Source organism: Choristoneura fumiferana, chromosome Z (assembly GCF_025370935.1).
Source record: "Choristoneura fumiferana chromosome Z, NRCan_CFum_1, whole genome shotgun sequence".
NCBI lineage: Eukaryota > Metazoa > Arthropoda > Insecta > Lepidoptera > Tortricidae > Choristoneura > Choristoneura fumiferana.
This window is the reverse complement of record NC_133472.1, coordinates 3,738,919-3,758,543: the sequence shown is the minus strand read 5'-3', so window position 1 is coordinate 3,758,543 and position 19,625 is coordinate 3,738,919. Positions and strand designations below refer to the sequence as shown.

At 38.7% G+C, this 19,625-nt stretch overlaps 1 protein-coding gene across 1 annotated transcript in view; it reads right to left on the bottom strand.

The window, feature by feature from the left end:
* The window catches only part of fzr (fizzy and cell division cycle 20 related), a 73,793-nt gene that overhangs the window by 11,972 nt on the left and 42,196 nt on the right, over positions 1-19,625 (bottom strand). The gene's annotated exons all lie outside the window — the stretch shown is intronic.

Here is a 19,625-nt window from a genome sequence, read left to right as displayed (position 1 = left end):
ACCCATTTTTTACCCAGAATAAAATCATTAAGTTTAATTAGGGCAATTCAAGCGCTCGCTCCAAAAAAACTGCAAGAATAATGGCACAGCATTAGTCTTAAAAGCGCGTAACGCGAGAACAGTGTGGAAGTTAAGTTACAAATTACTATACGTTCATTAGGTTTCACGTTGTAATTTAGAAAAAAAAATGGCAAGAAACGACAGTTGTGGAGGAGGGGGTTCGGTATTATTCCCATTGAACAATTTGGTCGCCGTGTGGTAACCGTTGTAACAAGGCTGATCAAGCCTTGTCGATTGTTAAACTCTTCCCGCTGTTGGTTCGTTTTAAAAATTCAATTCAAATTTAAATTTTCGAATATCTACTGTACTTTCAAATTCAGCACTTTGTTTTTATGTCAAAATGCATTCTTCGATCAGCAGCCGTACTATGAGGACGTGCTAAATATTTTTATTATTTTGACATCAATACCTATTCGATCATATCATAACAGTTTCACAGTGCAGTAATTTACAGTGTTTTTTTATAACCAGTTTCATCGCACATTTGTATCCTGTTTTACTTAACCCTCTAAGGGATCTTGAAGGCACATTGCAAGTCCTACAACATTTGTAACCATTTTAGCTTATTTACAACGTCCCAAATTGATTAGTTTTTATATTAAGTTCCTTTTTGTATGCATTATTAAATGTGCCTTCTATCTTATCTTTAAAATATACATCCTTGAACATCATCTCCTGTTTTACTTCTCTACACATTCTCCATCCCTTGGCCGGTGCTCCCTTTCTTTACACATTTCACGTTACTTTACGTATCATATCATACCATCCCTCTTACTATCTTATTAAATACCACTAGCGAGAATGGAAAGGCACGATACAAATCAAAATTTAGAATTTCGTCAGATGAGCGCAGTGTGTCACGGCAGGACCTTACACTGCATTTCACTGTTAAGACATTGAGGTGCCTCTAATCGCGCTTGACAAATACAATAATTTCGCATCAAACTTCACACTCAAGAGCTTAGTCCATAATATAATTAGGTACAATCACCAGCACCAATATCTGCCACAACAAAGCGTACATAATTATCTGATACGACTGTAGTTCTAGGGCCGGTAGGACGTGTCAGATATTTTTGCACGCTCCGCTGTGGCAGATATATAGGCAAACGTGGGAATCCTAACTACGAAAACCACAATCCCATAGCTATGCAACCAGATAGCGACACAGAGACCGCGATAAATTATAACAATATTAATTGCCACGCTTTCAGACACAAGTGATAATAATCGCTGAATTCTCGCATCCACAGTCATTAAAATCCTATTTTAATAAAATGTCATATTATTGTGGGTGCCAAATGATTTAGAGCTGAATAAACGTAGCATTGTGATCAGAGGTATGCAATAAATCAAGTTCTATGCCGTTTAATAAATTAAACATTATAATAAAAACATCTTAAACATGATTCTATGTAGTATACTAAACATAACGAGCGTAGCCGTAAAATTAAACATGTAAACAATCTATGCTTGTGTTATAAACAGGTATTATATGTAATTTGAATTTGCGTTTATACTTATGCATCTACTGTACGATTCTAAAAAAACTACTATCTCCGATATAAATAAACAAGACAAGAAATGCTCGTTTAAATATATAAGATAGACAACGACCGGCTGGAAAGAGTTCCGTTGTGACACGCACTTACCTATACAAATTATAATTACCGTTAACGTGTCAAATTTTTGAACTCCGCCCATGAAGAGGCATTGGTTTCAATTCTACTGGACGCAGAAAAAGTTGCGGGCAACAGTTAGCAAACAATACATGTTTCAAGTAGGTATTCTCGAAATTTTATTATCCTTATGAGAAACAATGGCATTCTAGCACCTACGTAACCCCAGTACATTGTCACAAGCACTAGCAACACTAGCAAGTAACACGGTAGAAAACCAATACAAACCGGTTTAATTCTTTGCTTCATAGATATTTTAAACATTTACCAACTAATTATTATTCATAAACGAACACTATGCAACAATTTAGATACAATAGACGAATAGACAATAATTTGAGTATCAAAAAGCTGCAAAAGAAGCTCCCGTTTTGGTTTGCCACAGCAAAGGATCTCAGCTACAGACAAACTTATCTGAGAACGAACATTACAGCACACGACACGACATGTGTGTATACACAAATGTATGAACTTTTATACCATTACAAGAGCGCAGACATAAGGTGTTGAAGCCCGTTATTCTCTCAGTGTAGTTAGGACAAAATGCGGTCACTCCATATTAAAATAAAGCACCATATCATCAAGCACGTGCTCATTACTACTACATGAGGCAACGCGAAGGGTCTGCTAGGCTTCCTCCAGGAGCTGGCTAGCATGACTAGTACGGTCAAGTATGAGCCACCATGGAACCTTTTCAAAGTAAGTCATTACGATTTTCCTTGTTAATTAATGCGATATCACTATGACGTTTTCTGTGAAATGGTTCCATGGTGGCTCATGAATTAAAGCCCATACCGACAGCAGACTACAAAATAGGCGCAATAAGTCGTCGAGTTATAGTAAACCCGCTACTACCTGTACGTCTGTACCAATTGTATCTGTACCAGAAGCCCCCGAAATACAACCATCGACGCCTGCGGCACAGACATAATAGTTACCAGGCAAGAATCCGCTTGTCATGACAGCCGCTATATTCAGCCGACTCACCGCCAGCAGGTGTCGGTAGCAATCATAGACTGTCAAAGAGAATAGAATCACTACGTGACCATGATAGCACTGGAGACGTACTCTTTTGTATAGATAGAATGACGGAGCACTGTCTACGGCGCGGCAGAAGCTTTTCTATGCTTAGAACGACTAGATACTCTGTACTTAAGAAGAAAAACTAAGAAGAACGCATTTGCTCTAAATGTAATAGGTACACAAATTAAGGGTACACAGTTCAGAGCCGTCGCGGAGGCCCAGTCGGGGAACGTAGCCCCTGAAGCGTAACGAGTCCTTGACAAGTTCGAAAACCTCCGCTCCTTTGTGTTAAGCTAAAAGAAGAGGCTGAAAAAATATGCAACGATACAAGACGTGTGTCGTGTGTGATTTGTCATAGATTTTTTACGTGACATTTTCAATTAATCAATGCTGATGACTGTAGTTATTGGAGAATACGTGTCCGTGAGTGGCTACTGTAGGTGGTTATGTACGAGTAATAAGGTAATTGAGAAACGCGTGGTTTTACATAGACAGACTAAATAGTTCGAGACAGTTTCGGCTATGGAAATACAACACTGAAAAAAATATATCATGGGACACTTAACACCAATTGACCTAGTCCCAAACTAAGCACAGCTTGTACTATGGATACTACGCAACGGATAAACATACTTATAAAGATAAATACATACTTTAGTTCATATTAAACATCCAAGACTCGAGAACAAACATTCGTATTATTCACACAAATATCTGCCCCGGCCGGCAATCGAACCCGGGACCTCAAGCTTCGTAGTCAGGTTCTATAACCACTTGGCCATCCGGTCGTCTTAAAAACAGGATAGCTGAACTAAGTAGTTCGGCTACTTGACGTTTAGCCAAAATGTACTAATTAGGAACCAAAATCATGATAATATTGCAAAACCGATTTTGTACGACATCACCTAACCTTTAGCTACTAGTAGGCCTTAGTTTTGTAGTCACTCAAGTTATATGTTATACAAGCAACATTTTTTTTTGTTACTGTTAGCAAATCTTTTTTTTTTTTTTTTTCAGTGAAGTTTGTTAAACACCGTCGTATTTTCTTCCACTGAGATTTATGTACCTACGCAGTCGAACAAACTGAATCATTCATCAAAATCATTCATGTCCCAGGGTGAAACCTTTGTTCTACTAATGTCATGTTGACATCACATACTTTTGTCAAATCAGGTCGACGTATTTTTAGCTGCTGCGCGTGCATTATCTATTGGATTCGAATTTACATTACTTTTTACAATCCGACATTTCGCGTACAGTAGAAATCAAGCGTGATGTGTAGCGCCTCGATGTAACGGTGCACCATATCATGTATGTAGTACATGCAAGTCTCTCCTTTATCAGTGATATTTATTGGGAGTGCGCTTAACTTTAACGTTCATGTTTATGTCGTGTTGTCGTCCTTATGTTTCCGTTTGACGTAGGCGTCAGAGCCCAATTCTTTTACATAAACCCGGGACATCCTTTGTCGCGGACCTTAAAATGTGAGTTAACTACCAATATTTCTCACCCACGCCGCCAAATTCTATGTTACAATAAAGAGGATTACGAATATGGCTATGGCGGCGGCCCACGTTGTCTCACGAACCAGACCGTCGCTTTATAAAGGTGTTATTTTTATCTAGATTACGTAGTTATAAAACCGGGTTCACGGACGCAACGTTGACAAGAGTTCAACAGAATTGTGCATTTTTTGCAGCAAATTACTCGGAATGAGATTCGTTTGTCGGTGCGCGTTGCGGCAGTAAAATTTGTCAGCAAAATGTCGTTATGAAATGTAAATGCTCGGTCTTTTTGCATTACAAAATTATATGCTTTGGTTAAACTGCAATTAATACCATTACTGGGTAACATTCAAGAATAAACTTCTTCTTAACCTTAAACCAGAAACCATGTAGGTACGCGTGTGTGTTTTTGAAAATGATTCCTTCGGCTAATAATTGCACCCCAACATCCGCCGTTTTGGCTATGTACCAACTTTCAGTGACCTAGATCATGAGTAGGTAAAGTAAAATGGAGAATATTCCGCACAGTTTTTTAGCTTTGCGTTTGGACACTTCTCACAGGAAGGAGAGATTGTGGCGCGATTTCTGATTTATTCTTACAAGTGTCTTGGAAAAAGTCAGACAAATCAATGTTCGACGCGATCACTTTAAGGGCCATCAAACTTTTTTTGGGAAACGAGGAGGGCAAAGCTTTGTAATGTTTATTGACGACATCATCGCTTAAGTGAAACAATGTAGGTTGGTTCCTTCGACGCCCTTTGTATTAAATACAACATGAAAACGCCGTCAGAGCATTCGATACATAATTTTTAAAGTTTCGAACAGTAATAAAACCTGTCAGTCTAAGAGCCAACTTTGCGCACTTAAAACAACAAATTACAGTTCACAAAAACAGCTCGGTCCACCAAACATCACGCTAAACTAATTTCATGAATGACTCAATCCTAACGGTATATCACACTAAGATCGAAAGTGCATGCATGCACGGATATTAGCACAAACACTTAATGTGGTATCGACTTGGCAGGGCACGCCTCCATGTCGACGGCACCGCGGCCTTGGAGGAGAAACAAACGAATAACTCGGTTACGTAAGTAGCCTGCAGCGAGTTGCAACTGGTTTTTGATGCTGTCCAGCTTTGCGATATGGGACTTAAATGCTTTGTAGCAAGAGCGATATGAGATGGCGGATCAGTCAGCTGATTAGGGGAGGACGTTGATGCGGCTCGGCGTATGTTTAAGGATTTATATGATAAGTTGAGATTTTCTTGTGATATATGCACGCGGCTTTACATCTGATTGGTTACTAGGAGCTCGGAACTAATAAGTTTAAATATAAAATCAATGAAAGCGAGGGTTATCTTATCTGGCTTATGCAAACCGAAGATATGTTTTGTTCACAAAGCGCTAATATTGTTTTTTTTTTAAATCTTCATCCGTAAAAGACTCAAGTAGCTTTAGCCTAAGCATTTCAAGTTGAGCATTGTAGGATTTTTATTTTACATTTTAATTTCGATCTAGTCATCGTCACAAAACACAATCAACGAAACTTTGCCACTTTTCTTCTATGATACAATCGAATCAGTACTCTGTGCGTTCACGAGTTAATAAACTAAATACCTACTTAAACCAGAGCAAAGCACTGCCAGTAATTGACGATGAGCATGCGATGTTTGAGGCATCATTAGACACGATATTAAAGCGATGCATGACCAAATAAACCGGATATGAAAAAATCAACAATACCTATCTACCTGTGTTGCCAAACAATGCGTAGTCGCAGCTGGGCGTTTCTACCGAATACTAGGATAATCTATACTTTACTCGCACGCATGTTTATTATTTAAATGAGAAAATTATTATAGTCTTACACCCCCCCCCCCTCCCTCTTTTAGATAGATTGTTTTGCCTCTGCCAAAGATAAATGTCAAAGTGACAGATAAAGATGGGTAGACCATTTTAACTGAGTTAAATTGAAACTGTTATTTAACTTCACTATAAACCGCATCATCAACATAATCCCAGTGCTGAGCTCAGGCCTCCTCTCAGAATGAAAGTGCTGTAGCCGTACTTCTCACGCGGCCGCAGTTTTTCGTTCACCGTAAAGCTCGTGTAAATTTCAAATGTATCTAATTTAGCAGATGACAAGACAGACAAATAACTAACGAAGTGCAAGCCCGGATTGGAGCCCACAATCCTCTGCTTGAGAGGCCATAGATCAAACCACTAGCCCACCACGGCTTATGTATGCCTACACTTATTTTTGTTACCTTTTTACCTTAGCTCACTGAAATACGCATTAAGGGAAAACACATAGGTACGTATATAATTACATACCAAAACCACAACTTAGTACATTCCTATGGCAGTTAGTTCCGGTCCCAAGTAAAAATAGGTAAAACCACGTAAAACCGTTTATTATTATCCTCATTTCCATTCTCGTTTTGTGTCAGACACCTCTCCATGTATAGTACCTATGTTTAGTAAAGTCCGTAGAACCGGCCATAACGATTTAGCTATAACTAATGCTGTTTTGATTACGCGAATTACATTTTTTACGCAACAGCAAACGTTATTATTTAAGTTTGTAAGCGGTTGATGGAAATTTAATTCAAATGTCAATCTACCACAACTTAAGCACTGGCGAAGCTTGTCCGACTTTGACGAGAAAAAATGTTGTAAACTGATGAAAATTGAGCTAAGACTAATGCAGGAACCAACCCTACACCCCAGTAATTGATATTGGATCATTCACAATCATATTTAGTCAAAACCCCTCAAGCCCTCTTTAAATTGCAGGGTGACAATGCGTTTATTATTTTTACTTGCAACATTTAAAAAATAACGTTAATCTCACTAATACTGCCACAGATCTAGTCTATTTGTCTATTTTGTCTGAAAAGTTCGTTTTTATCAATTTAGCTTGAGTAAACTCCAGTATCGCCGTGGTGGCCTAATGGTTTGACCTATCGCCTCTCAAGCAGAGGGTCGTGGGTTCAAACCCCGGCTCGCACCTCTGAGTTTTTCGAAATTCATGTGCGGAATTACATTTGAAATTTACCACGAGCTATGCGGTGAAGGAAACATCGTGAGGAAACCTGCACAAACCTGCGAAGCAATTCAATGGTGCGTGTGAAGTTCCCAATCCGCACTGGGCCTGCGTGGGAACTATGGCCCAAGCCCTCTTGTTCTGAGAGGAGGCCTGTGCCCAGCAGTGGGACGTATATAGGCTGGGATGAAACTCCAGTAAGCTAGGTGAGACAGCAAGATAAATACGAACTATTCCGACAAAACACGATGGCTAAACAGTATTCACTTCATTTGTACGATAATACTGCTAGTAGGGTATTCACGTCTCCCGAATAACCCTATATTACCTAAATTATATACTATCGTCATTGTGATCAACTACTATATCTTGACTCCTTGCTATGTCTACAGCAAACTGATCTAGTTATGGTTGACAATACGCAGCGTTGAATCCGCGACCGAGTTTTAGTCAGGGAACAAAATCTTTATATGCACAGCGCAATGACAGCGCTCGCGCTAGCCTACACAACTTGGCTATTGTAGCCACAATTGTGTCTATTGTAAAAAACTTTTTGTCTATTCGCCTTGAATGGGTCAATTGCTTTGGAAGGAAGTCGGCAATCGGAAACTGGAGTTACGCTAGTTTCTACAGAAGTCACGACGAGCAGCAGCCGTGTGATGGCAATACTAATAAGCGGACATGTTTCTCAAACAGTTATTGAATGGGGTAGCATTGTAAACAGCTAGGTAATAATAACTAAATATTAACAAATTAAGACAACCAGCTGATACTAGGAAAACGTCGGTCAGAAAAAAAAATGTTGAAATAAATGTGCCAAAACCAATTTTAATGGTCACATTAAGCATGAAATCATCTACATAAATCTTCGCTAATATTATAAATACGAAATTAACTTTTATCTGTCTGTCGCAAATCCTGGGAATGATATAGGACAGCTTTTAATCTGGAAAATAGCATACTCGTAGTTCTCGCTGGATAGAACCGAATTCTTTACTGACAGAGTTGCGGATAAGAAACAGCGCCCTCTCCCTCTGAAAAAACGTGGCAGGAAAACGATTACGACGCAGCATAATAAAAATTTCAATTAGCAATAGCAAAAAAACACATCTGCGGTCTGTGACGAGTGCACGTACCTATTGCAGAAAAAAGGTAAAAGAATCAATCTCAGACGCGGAATGATGTAAGATGAATGAGCAATCGGTGTTCAAGTTTGTTCACCCCCGCAGACGCATAAAAACGCAAAGCTAGATAGATTCGAGGTAACAAATTGATTGGTGCCATAAAGAATGAATTTTGTGACCTAATAGATGGAGGGAGCGCGGCGGTTTGACGTGCCACGCCGTGGCGCGCCGCTGTATCATACATCGGCTAATTGATGTATGCAAAACTATTCCATACTTACGAGCATATTACAAATGAAAGATTTGTTTACCTAAATAAAGAAAAAAAAACTTATTCCGATTGATTTTTCGTAGGTATTTTAAAGCCGATCAGTGCAAAGTTTAATGCGAAAGGTTTAACATAAATCATAGCCACGTTAGAACACTTATCTAACTGTCCAAATATATCTAGTTTTTATTTAATCGAAATCAAAGGCTGTTTCTTTGAACAGCATTCCAAAGGCATCAACAAAAGAAAGCTTCGATACTCTTGAGTGAAAATCTGAAATTGTTGCTTAATCTTTTTCAGCATGCCTTCACGGCTTTCCCTGAAACGCAGGCCGCCTCTCAGCCTACACCAGCAAGTACTCAGGTCACGTTAAGCTCTGCAATAAAATACATGAGCTATAGCACTAAGACTGGGGTTTCAGGCCGGCCTTGCATACTAATTAGTACACGCGGATCTGCGTAGCTTAAACAAACTTATACGCGACATTGGTCGAAGTAAGCGTTAGACAACTCCGCGTACTAGCTTAATGGTTGTTGGGCGATGACAATGCGGTTCACAGCTGCACGTATAACTTTGTGGTGGTAAGTCAAACGTCAGAGATAAACATCGGAGATGTCATTCGGGGCAATGTGTGCATTTTTCGGAGTAGGATACTAAGTTATATTGTTTCGGTTTCAAGACACGTTCGGAGCTCATAGGAATTAGTTGGAGATATATTAGTCATTTTTTATCGGCTCGCAAAGTTTCCTAAGCTGTATCGTCAGTCGGAAAAGTTGACGCGGAGCGTTATACGAAGTTCTTGACTGGACATGTTTAATTTATTTTGTAACTTAAAAAATAACTAATGAACGAGCTGCGCCTTTATGAAGTCACCACGTTGTCATCACATTACCATGGTTCGGGCTATGGCAATTTAATATAATAAGTTAATAACATGAGGTACTAATATTAGAAATGCTAAAGTAACTCTGTCTATCAGTCTGTTATTTCGTCACGCTCAAACCACTGAATCGATTTAAACGAAAGATATGAAAATGCTTTGAGACCATGGAAAGGACATAGAATAGTTTTCATCCCGGAAAATTGCATAGTTCCCGCAGCCAGTAAAGTGAAAATCAAATTCTTCACAAGCGACAGCTATTATTACGAGTAAGTACAGTGGCTATATTTGGAATAACCGACCGATTATAAAATATTTTGCATTGAAAGATTTCCTCTTTATATTTTCCTCTATCTAAATACAAAATTCAGCAAGCAAGGATTCTTTTGCCAGAGTAATCGCAGAATATATAAGAAAGTTACTAAACATCCTAACTATACGTCCCATCTATAAGGCGACGATTAGATTTATTATATTTTTAGTCACATTGGCGAGTGCATAGACGTTATACCTACTGCTGAGGTAATTGCGTATTAAGGAGTCATGAACTACGTCATGATTTTCCTTAGCTTGATTTTTACTAGTCTCAAAACATTTTACGTCATCGACTACTGAACACAACTGCAACTGCAGACGACAAAATAAGCTAACTGTAGCTTTTGTAAGCAATTCCACGGTACACCTCGGTGGCAATCACTGGTAATGGAGAGGAAATACGAAGATGGCGCACTGTTCGAAGCTGCACGCCGCGCGTATATATTTTTTTATAGTTAGTAAACAATTCTGGAATAAATAAATTCGTCATTTATTTTGTCTGAATATGGTATTTGACAACTCCTGAATTTGCCATATCTTAATATTATTATGAAAATATAGATATACAGACAATTTTTAGCGAAGAGAAAACTTAAATCGGTTGAAAATTGTATTTATAGTATTTTTTTGAAAAATCTGTCTCTTTCTCAAACGCTTTTCTCTATGCAGCAAGTATGGCGGTACTGGCGTGTGACGTCACATGCCAGTATGTCTTTCTCTGTCTAATCTTGAATACCAAACCCTCATAACTTTGTTATTTGTAAAGGTAGCTTAAAAATTGTTTCTCTATTCGATAACAAGCATTGTGTAGTTTTAATTTATAAAACATATACAAAATAGTCAAATACCGTATTAAGATACTGTGTGACGTTGAACCGTCGAATATTTTAACAAACTTCAGGAGTAAATAGTTTCCCTGGTCGACTGTAATTCTGTTAATTGTTTTAAGATAGAAATGAAAATATAGGCAGAAGACAAGAAAATACTTTCTTGCACGTAAAAGTGCATAGGAACGAACTCGGGTATTTTATTTAATTTGGAACGTCAACTTGTCTGTACAGTCACGAGCGTTAATTTAGGACCCATTTCGTGAAAAAATCCTTTGAAGTGTCATACAAAATGACAGATATTCCATCTTAACCCACAACTTTTCTTAAGTTTTTGCCAATACACCATATTGGTTCTATGCATATTATGCAGGATCAAACAAAAAAATATTCAAATAACGGGCGTTTTATAATCTCAGTGCACTTTCTTAGACATTTCACTTCTGCGCTCATAACGGTAGTAAGTGTCGCGTTAACGAGTTGTTATTTAGGGCCGTAGCTCCATTGTTGTTAAAACTGTTCATTTATTTAGTTAAATTCTACTAATATTGTAAATGCAAAAGATTGTAATGAGTGTTGATCACCCTTATACAAAAAAAAACTGCTGGAATGAATTGGATGAAATTCTTTACCTATGCGGTAGATTAATCCTTTGAAGAACACACTGGCTACTTAACACTCCAATATTACAACTGGACCATATCACACACACATGACATATGTAAAATCCCAATATGAAATTTTGCACGGATGTTCTTGTATGCGACGTAAATGAATAACGACTTCAATTTTGGGAATTCCCTTGAGAATTTCCTAAAATCATAATGTCAATCCAACTGGTTCCCAATAGTTCACGCGAGCGAAGCCGCGGGTAAAAGCTGGTAGAATAATAATTGGCGTCAATGTAATTGCTTACCCTCTGATTGTCATTTGTAACACATACCTAGTGCCATCCACGAAGACGCGTGATTTTGTCAAAATTAGCCATTAATAACATTGTAATAAGAATCATCATCTTGAATGATTATCTACTGTATATTTTACATAAAATGACCCGTCATTAACCCCTATCTCACCTGATGAAACGTGGAGATGATGTTAGAAATACCTCAGGTATTTAAACTTGTTGCAAACTTGTCCAAAATTTAAATAAGCTAGACTTGCTGTATCCAGTCCAGTACCTACAACCATAACATTATAATTTATAGACAATGTAAAGACCTGTCATTAATCTTTTTTATTTATTTAATTCCATTACAAGATTGCTGATTAGCATATTATGTAAATATTGAATACTAAAATCCCGCAGGAACTAAGTACATTCCCGAGACAAAGAATAGCTTTAAAATACAATTATTTTAAACATCGCTACTTTCACTGGTGTGGCCAAAACCTCCGGGTAATTTTAACACTATTTCATGATGTGATTAAGTCTCAATGAGTTGGGAGTAATTAAAAAGGAAAAGTTTATTCCTTAGCTCTATGTTCTTCTTTCAGTCTAGCTTCGGCACATTCTTTTCGGGTGCCCTCTTTTCATTTTCATTCAATTAACAAATCAAACAATTGATTTGTAAACATAGATCCGTAGCTACGTCCTACAGAGGCATGGCTTCATAAAAATTCATATCCCACTGGCTTGCTTAAATTTTCAATCAGTCTGCTTGCTACTAGTAGGCCCAGCACACACGGTGGAACGCAACTGCAACTAAACCCTTTTGAAATTATTGGTTTGAAACTAGTTTCAATCGTTTTCCACACACGCCGCAACTTTAATTTGATAAAATTATTCACAATCATTTCCGTTTTGAGAACAGACGTCTACAAAATGTCTAGGTCAAGTGATGAAGAAGTTGTGGTTCTGTATTTGTATCTTCGACGAAGGTGGCGTAAACGAAGAAAAGTGTGTGGTCCCTACATTTTTATTTTATTCGATTGGATGGCAAACGAGCAAGTGAGAAGAATATCAACTGACGTATATTTGTGGCTGTCAAAAAATTACAAGAAACTGATAGAAAATTCAGGGACTGTTATCGTATGAGCCGAAGTCAACTTCCAACACAAATTTAATGTTTTTATCTTCGTATTCAGTCATTTTATTGCACCAAAAAGACGCCAAGCCGATGAAACGCAAACACGAGTTTCCTGCACACCAGTTTCAATGCGACTGATTTGCAACGCGTTTCAAATCGGTTTCAAACTGGTTGCGTCATGTGTGGTCTCTCAAAGGAGTCTATGGCATAAACTCAAATGAAACTCAAAAGTAACAAGAAGTTGCAGTTTCGTTGCAGTTGCGTTTCACCGTGTGTGCTGGGCCGTAGTCTACCAGAAATTTCCACGTCACGCCACGTTTCTATCTCTCTAGCTTAGCCTAGCGACAGTTCCGAACTACACACTCGCTTCTCGCTGCTCGCCAACTCGTCAGTTCGTAGCTGTACTATCTTCTCGCTCATCGCCGGCGGCGGGACAAGCGCCTTAGGATCGTCTCAGTGTCAACAGTCGAAACCCTATCGGGCCTCGCAAAACAGCAATGTAGCCTCAACAAATATTGGTAGGGAGAAAAAAATCGCGTCTGAATAGGGGGCCTCGCGAATTTCCCGGTAGATGTGTTGTTTGAGTAAACATTGCGGACGAGAACACGGCGACGGCAGGGCACTTCTGGTTAGGGTTACCAGTCTTGAAATAATATTACACAGTTATATTTTTAAATTAGAGAGCCAGGAGAGAAGTGGCCTACTCTGTAGGAAATCAATTTTTACGAGTAACGGTGGAATTTCGATGCAATTTTCAGGTTATGTTTCTTCGTGTCGCAGCGGTCCAAAGGCGCGTAGGTAGGTTGTAGGACTTTGTACGAAAGTCTTTCGGATCGCTACCATACCATTGAACTATTTAGAATTTGACATCTTTGTTTTAACGATGGATAATGATGATCGACTACTCCATGACGTATCCGCGTAGACGGCGAACTTTCAAGAAACTAAGTAACTACCAAGAACACGTGAACGAATAAGTATAGCTCGTTATTGCGTGCTTGCGCAGTTTAAAATAATCACTAGACTTAACTAATTAACTAGTGTCAAACTGTCATCTCAAATTACGGTTTTCCAATTCACTCTCTCTCCCTACACCGTGCGCGGCTCAAAGCCAAAATTGATTTAAATCAAATCCTATCGATGGACAATACAGTCGCATTGCCAGCCCTAACACCTCCAAAGGCTGACGGTGCCGCGGCAGCGCTTGCGCACCATTAGCCTTTGTTTGTGTTGGCATTAGTCGATTGAGTGTCGCGCGTCGCGCGTCCTTGGTCTCGGAAGGTTAATAATCCACCTGCTAAGCACGAAAACTATAGCCATAGACAATCTAAATTTCAACCAGAGGCCGTATTGCCAAACGTTTCTGATGCTCGCGACCGCAACCAAATGACAGATTTCGCATACAAAAACTGTCATTTGATTGCGATCACGAGCGGCAGAAACTTTAGGCAATAGCCCCTCAGGCTTACAAATAAAACAAATCCTGAATCGATTTACAGGGATCCAGTCAAACTAAGGTAACGACCAGGTGTTGAAATATTACAGATTAATTTTAAGACACCTCGTATAAGCGTCGAGTGTACAGGTACGAGCATAACCCGGAACGTTGAACGCAAATGGGTACTAGTTTTACTAGTTTCAATAGATATCAGTTTAATTTCATGTCACATATATATTTCGAAGAAAGAGCTCGGCTTGTATTACCTTTTAGCAAATTTAAATTTTACCGCAAGCACACTGTCATCAATCATGATTATATCATAGCAGCTTTTAATTCGCCCGTCTTCGGACCATTCCTCCGCCTCTACTCTACATTTCTCCACGCCTGACGATCCCTTACCAACAACTTCCATCACACTGTATCGTTTTATACAAACTTTCAACTCCGCGTGGCTCATATCTTCAATATATGCGAAAGGATACTAATAAAACTAACCAAATGTATTAAAGCGCGACGATCACTATGGAGATTTGATCTAAGAGGCTACAGAACATCTAGACGTTTGCAGACGGGGCCAATCAAGTGTTATTGGCCGTGCCTAACTCACCAGACGCAGACATTAGACATACAATGCATTCCTGATATTTTTTCGCATGCCCCGAACAATGGCAGGCAAACGAGAACCTAGGCACACCGCCCAGCCGTGTAACGAGACGATAAAGGATATCGTGTTGTCACGGCGTCTTCGGAACACGGATGATGTTAAAGTGTATTGTTGACACGATCACGACTCGTTTCAGGTGGAGAAGCAACTCTATCATTGATGCAGTTCAAGTGGTCGATTTTTGAAATAACATGTGAAATTATCACCAAAATTGGTGTATTTGAAATATATGAGTAGAAAACATATAGCGCTATTTAATTAGCGGTACTTTTAGCGGTAGATCTTCACGGATTAAAAAATATATATTAATTTAAATCGATGCTGAACGAACGCGAGCCAAATCTGATTTCTGATACACCAAAGAACGTTTTGACAGTAATTTTCGATACTTTCCTTGTCATGTCACTTTCCATAGCGATGTCGCTCCCATCCCAATACAATACCTCATGTGCCTGAGACTTGTCTAAGGGGATTGTTTACTTCACCCCTTGCCAGTTTACAAATTGGTAGTTTATGAAATTGCGTGAAGCAGACTCCTTGTATCTATTTTATCTGTAACATTTGTTCAAAATTGTGGGTCATTCCACTTTTTGCACATAAGTTTCAGACGCTTCCGCTTAAGATTAAAACTTTCTGAATATTTGGCCCTCGCGTCAATTTGCTGAATCACTTGCGATAGCTTAGTTAAACATCTAACTACGGTAAGTAACCGTGAATTGAGTAAAAGAGTGGTCACCGATGTCCCCCGCTTTTGTATGAAAAAATGATATTTACCACTAAGTTACCAGCTTTTTACGTTAGACGTTAGAGTACCTAGGTACAGTCAAGGGCAAAGATATCGACACGGCCAAAGTTGCAAAAATATGTATACGCGACTCTATGCACTTAACATTAAGGCTGTGTAAGGCTGTGTATGTAGAGCCATGTGGGGTAAATGTACGCAGCGGGTAAGTGTACGCAATCACATATATTTCAGACTGAAATGTATGGGATTGCGTACAGTTACTGCGTATGTTTACCCCACAAGACTATCATTTTGATACAAGTCCCAAAATTTTTTTTTCACAAAAGAAAATGTTGATTTTTACATAGAGTGATATGATGACACAAATGCCAATTGGTCTTAATGTGAACAAAAAATATAAAAGCTTATTTGCCTTATTTGAGCAGATGAGGCGTCAGGTTAATCGCAGCGTAAATAATGATTTAATATCATCCCAACAGCCTGCTGTTGTCACCCGTCACTGCGTTAGTAATTCGAAACTGCTACATATCAGATAACAGAGCGGTACGTCATTATTAGCATACTAGGTTTTGACTGGCGGCTTCGTCCGATTTTATTTCGATACGTTCAGATCGGACAGATAAAGCGACAGGCAAGACTCCCGTACACGGAATAATACATATTATTAGACCGAACGTCGGCAACAAACGGGAGATGCCCGATAAAGACGAGGACGGTAAAAAATAATTTCGTTATAATTAATGAGAAATAGCAATCGAGATGTCTCGGAAATTACTAGAGCACCCGCACAATGATCCCGAACGTGACTGCGCAGCGAATCGGGGGACAATCTAAGACATGATCTAGATTGTAAAAACACTACCGCCTCCCGACGCGTTGAAAAACAACCACAAAGAAACCTACACCATGCAGTCTGATAAAAAGCTACGCGAAAAAAATGCATTCTAACAAACCAGGCAGACAAAAGTTACGATTCATCCCCTGCCAATGACCGCGAGTCTAGACCAGACTTTGTATGTTGCGAGTTGTCCCTGCCAAAAAACTAAATAATAACAATCTGATGAGCAAATACGCATTATCTGTAGGTGTATCGTCGGTTTTTTATCGGCGCCCATTTTAAAGTATTACTCTGCAAATGTGGCCGGCCTTTTTAGAATGATTACTCGCTTCCAGCTATCTCAATTCAAATGTTAGCTAATTGATATTAATGTTTTTGTTTCGTGCAATTTGTCTAATGGCACTGACGCGTTACATTCGAACCGATTCGCGTCAAATTCCTTATTACTTCATGCTCGGCAAGCTGGCGTGCAGCGGATGGGTTGTGAAACATTTCTATGTTTCACTATATTTGCCGCTTTGCCGAATTTGCATCAAAAAGCGATTTGGGCCGCAATTACTTTTTGCATCGCTGCAAAAATACGTCACGGTATCGTGCGTTGAAAATTTTAATCACGCACTAGTCCTGGTCGTCCTGGGGAAAAAAACTTTTAGTCAGCATCGTTCGCGGTGGCAGACGACCGTTGAACCCTAGGCAGGCACATTTAAATGCGTGGCCGCGAAATTTGTAAATTGCAAACCGTCTAGACTTTTATCCGTTCAAGGACTTGCCGTAAAAGACATTAGACAAATCCATGCCGTGTCGATTCGCTGCGCCCGCGCCCAAGTGCCGGCCGTTTTATAATTGCAGGCGATAGCGCAGCATTCATCATTTTATATTTCTTGTAATGATAGATTATGGTGTTTACGGTCATCGGTGTGAATCAAATGATTGCTTCAATGCTATTGTTGAGGCAGAAGCTTTCTCTACAACTACGATTGAGTCAAGTTCAATTAAATAAACACAGATCTAATTACTTATTTTTTACTTTAAGAGAATCATCAAACGGATTATAAGAAAGCAAAAAAAGTATCTTCATTTAAACACAATTTTCTCTCTGTGGTCCTAATCCGGGAGATTTTTTTTCAGCCATTGCGAACATGGTATCTATAGAACCTGAGATACCAGCTAGACAGCAACAGTACAAACATAAACATAAATTTTACGCGCAACCCCATAAAACTTAACAATTAATAAAACTTATCATCAAGCATTAATTAAACATACAGCCGAATACATATCTAATAACTTCGAAGCTTATTGCATAATAAACCTAATTTATTAATAGAAACGGTCACGAGTGTTTTTTGCGCGTCGAAACAAATCCGGTGGCTTCCGATTGAAAAAAAAAATCAGAATTTGAAATCGATTTAAAATTTATTCAGGAGGGAATAGTCGGTATGAAACGACGCCGATTGTTTTGTATGCGGCGAGTGTGTTCGATAATCCTGTGGGTGGTAACACTGGACAGTTACAGAATTCTATATGCTGGTAGTAAATTGTGTTTTTTTTTCGAGAAGAGTAATGCGCGCCACACGCCAGCCAGTGACCCGGTGACGGAACTAATACGATTGTTTTAGTCAATTGTGGTTACATTGCTGAGTGATAAATATTTCGTAATGTTCGAAAGTAATTAAAAAAATGTAATGTTAATAATATCAGATGCACAGTAAGATAGCAGCAATAAACAAGTTATTGTGGTGTACAATAGAGAGTCATTGTATTGTTTTGTATTCTTTTGTAGTGTGAAGCTTCTAGACATCTTGTTTAGACACAGATGTTCTGGTGCCATATATTTTGTATACAGCGACGTGTAAACGACACACTTAGTGCTTAAGTGTTATTGGTGTCAATGCGCAGGAATGACCTTTAGTTTTGGCGATTGACACCTAATATTAATAAAAGAAGAAATAGTTTTTATATCGACTGGTTCCGTGGAGATTCAGTTTCAGTGTTTCAATTAACAAAAATGTTTTTAATTTTATAAAGACACAAAGCGGCGCTTCGGTTTGAACTGTGACAACAGTACCACACGTAAATGCTGAATTCAAAGACGTCAGTTAATATTAAATCGTACGTAGGTATGGTAGATTTTACTTTCCGTACGAAGATCTGAACATGAAACGAGCGAGTATACCTACCATTAAATTGGCGTATTAATTATTTTGAAAATTAAACTCAACAAGTTGTAGCCGTTAAAATTAAATGTATGTGTGTAATGTAGTAATCCTATAGCAAAAATCTTCCTTTCTTTTTTTGTAACACGAGTCCATGCATGCAATATTCCTCTTACAGAACTCTAAAAAAAACGCATTCAAGTTTTCGACACTAATAAAATGACCGGTTTATGAAGCTCACGGTAACCTATCACCTCTAGCGTTTGTTAATGTATGTACATTGTTTTTTTTTTTTTTTTTTCAATTACATTACGGCTCCGCCGAACTTTGGCGTTGGGCAAAAATAGTACCTACTAACAAAAACCGCTTTAACAAGAAAGTCGGTAGAGCACTTATTGGGGTTTACAGAAGGTGAATTATTGCTCGATTGATTGGTATTATTTAATTGTTTTTTTTTAACAACCGCGTGATAAACGCGATAGTGGCGCCGCGTCGCAACCATCAAGCTACGATTTTTTTCCAGCCAGCGTTTTTCCAATGCATTGCGTGTGTTGCTATCGAACCGCATTGTTGCGAGTGAGTTGGCCGCGCAATGGGCATTTATAGTCGACATGGGGATTACAGTCGAGACCGGGTTAGTTTGTGGTAAAAGTCGCGATGACAGCCGATGCGCATGATTCGTCGGATCGACTGACAAGCAGCTAATGCACGCCAAGTGGCCAGTTCGAAAAAAATACGTTTAAAGTTTGGTAACGCGGTTTCGGGGTCCGCATGTTTCGATTGTTTCATTAGTAAAAGAGAAATCAGTTATACTAAGTTCAAAATCAAATTTAAAAAATCTCGAAAAAGTTTAATAAACAAAGAACTGGTATAAAATAACTATGACGCTGGCTGAGATCATTTATTTATTTATTTAGAAAGTACATCCACATCATGTATATTACAATTTGAGCCATATTATAAACTATTTAAAAGTACTTTATTCCGATATAAGTACATGACAATTACGGAGCACCCATTGA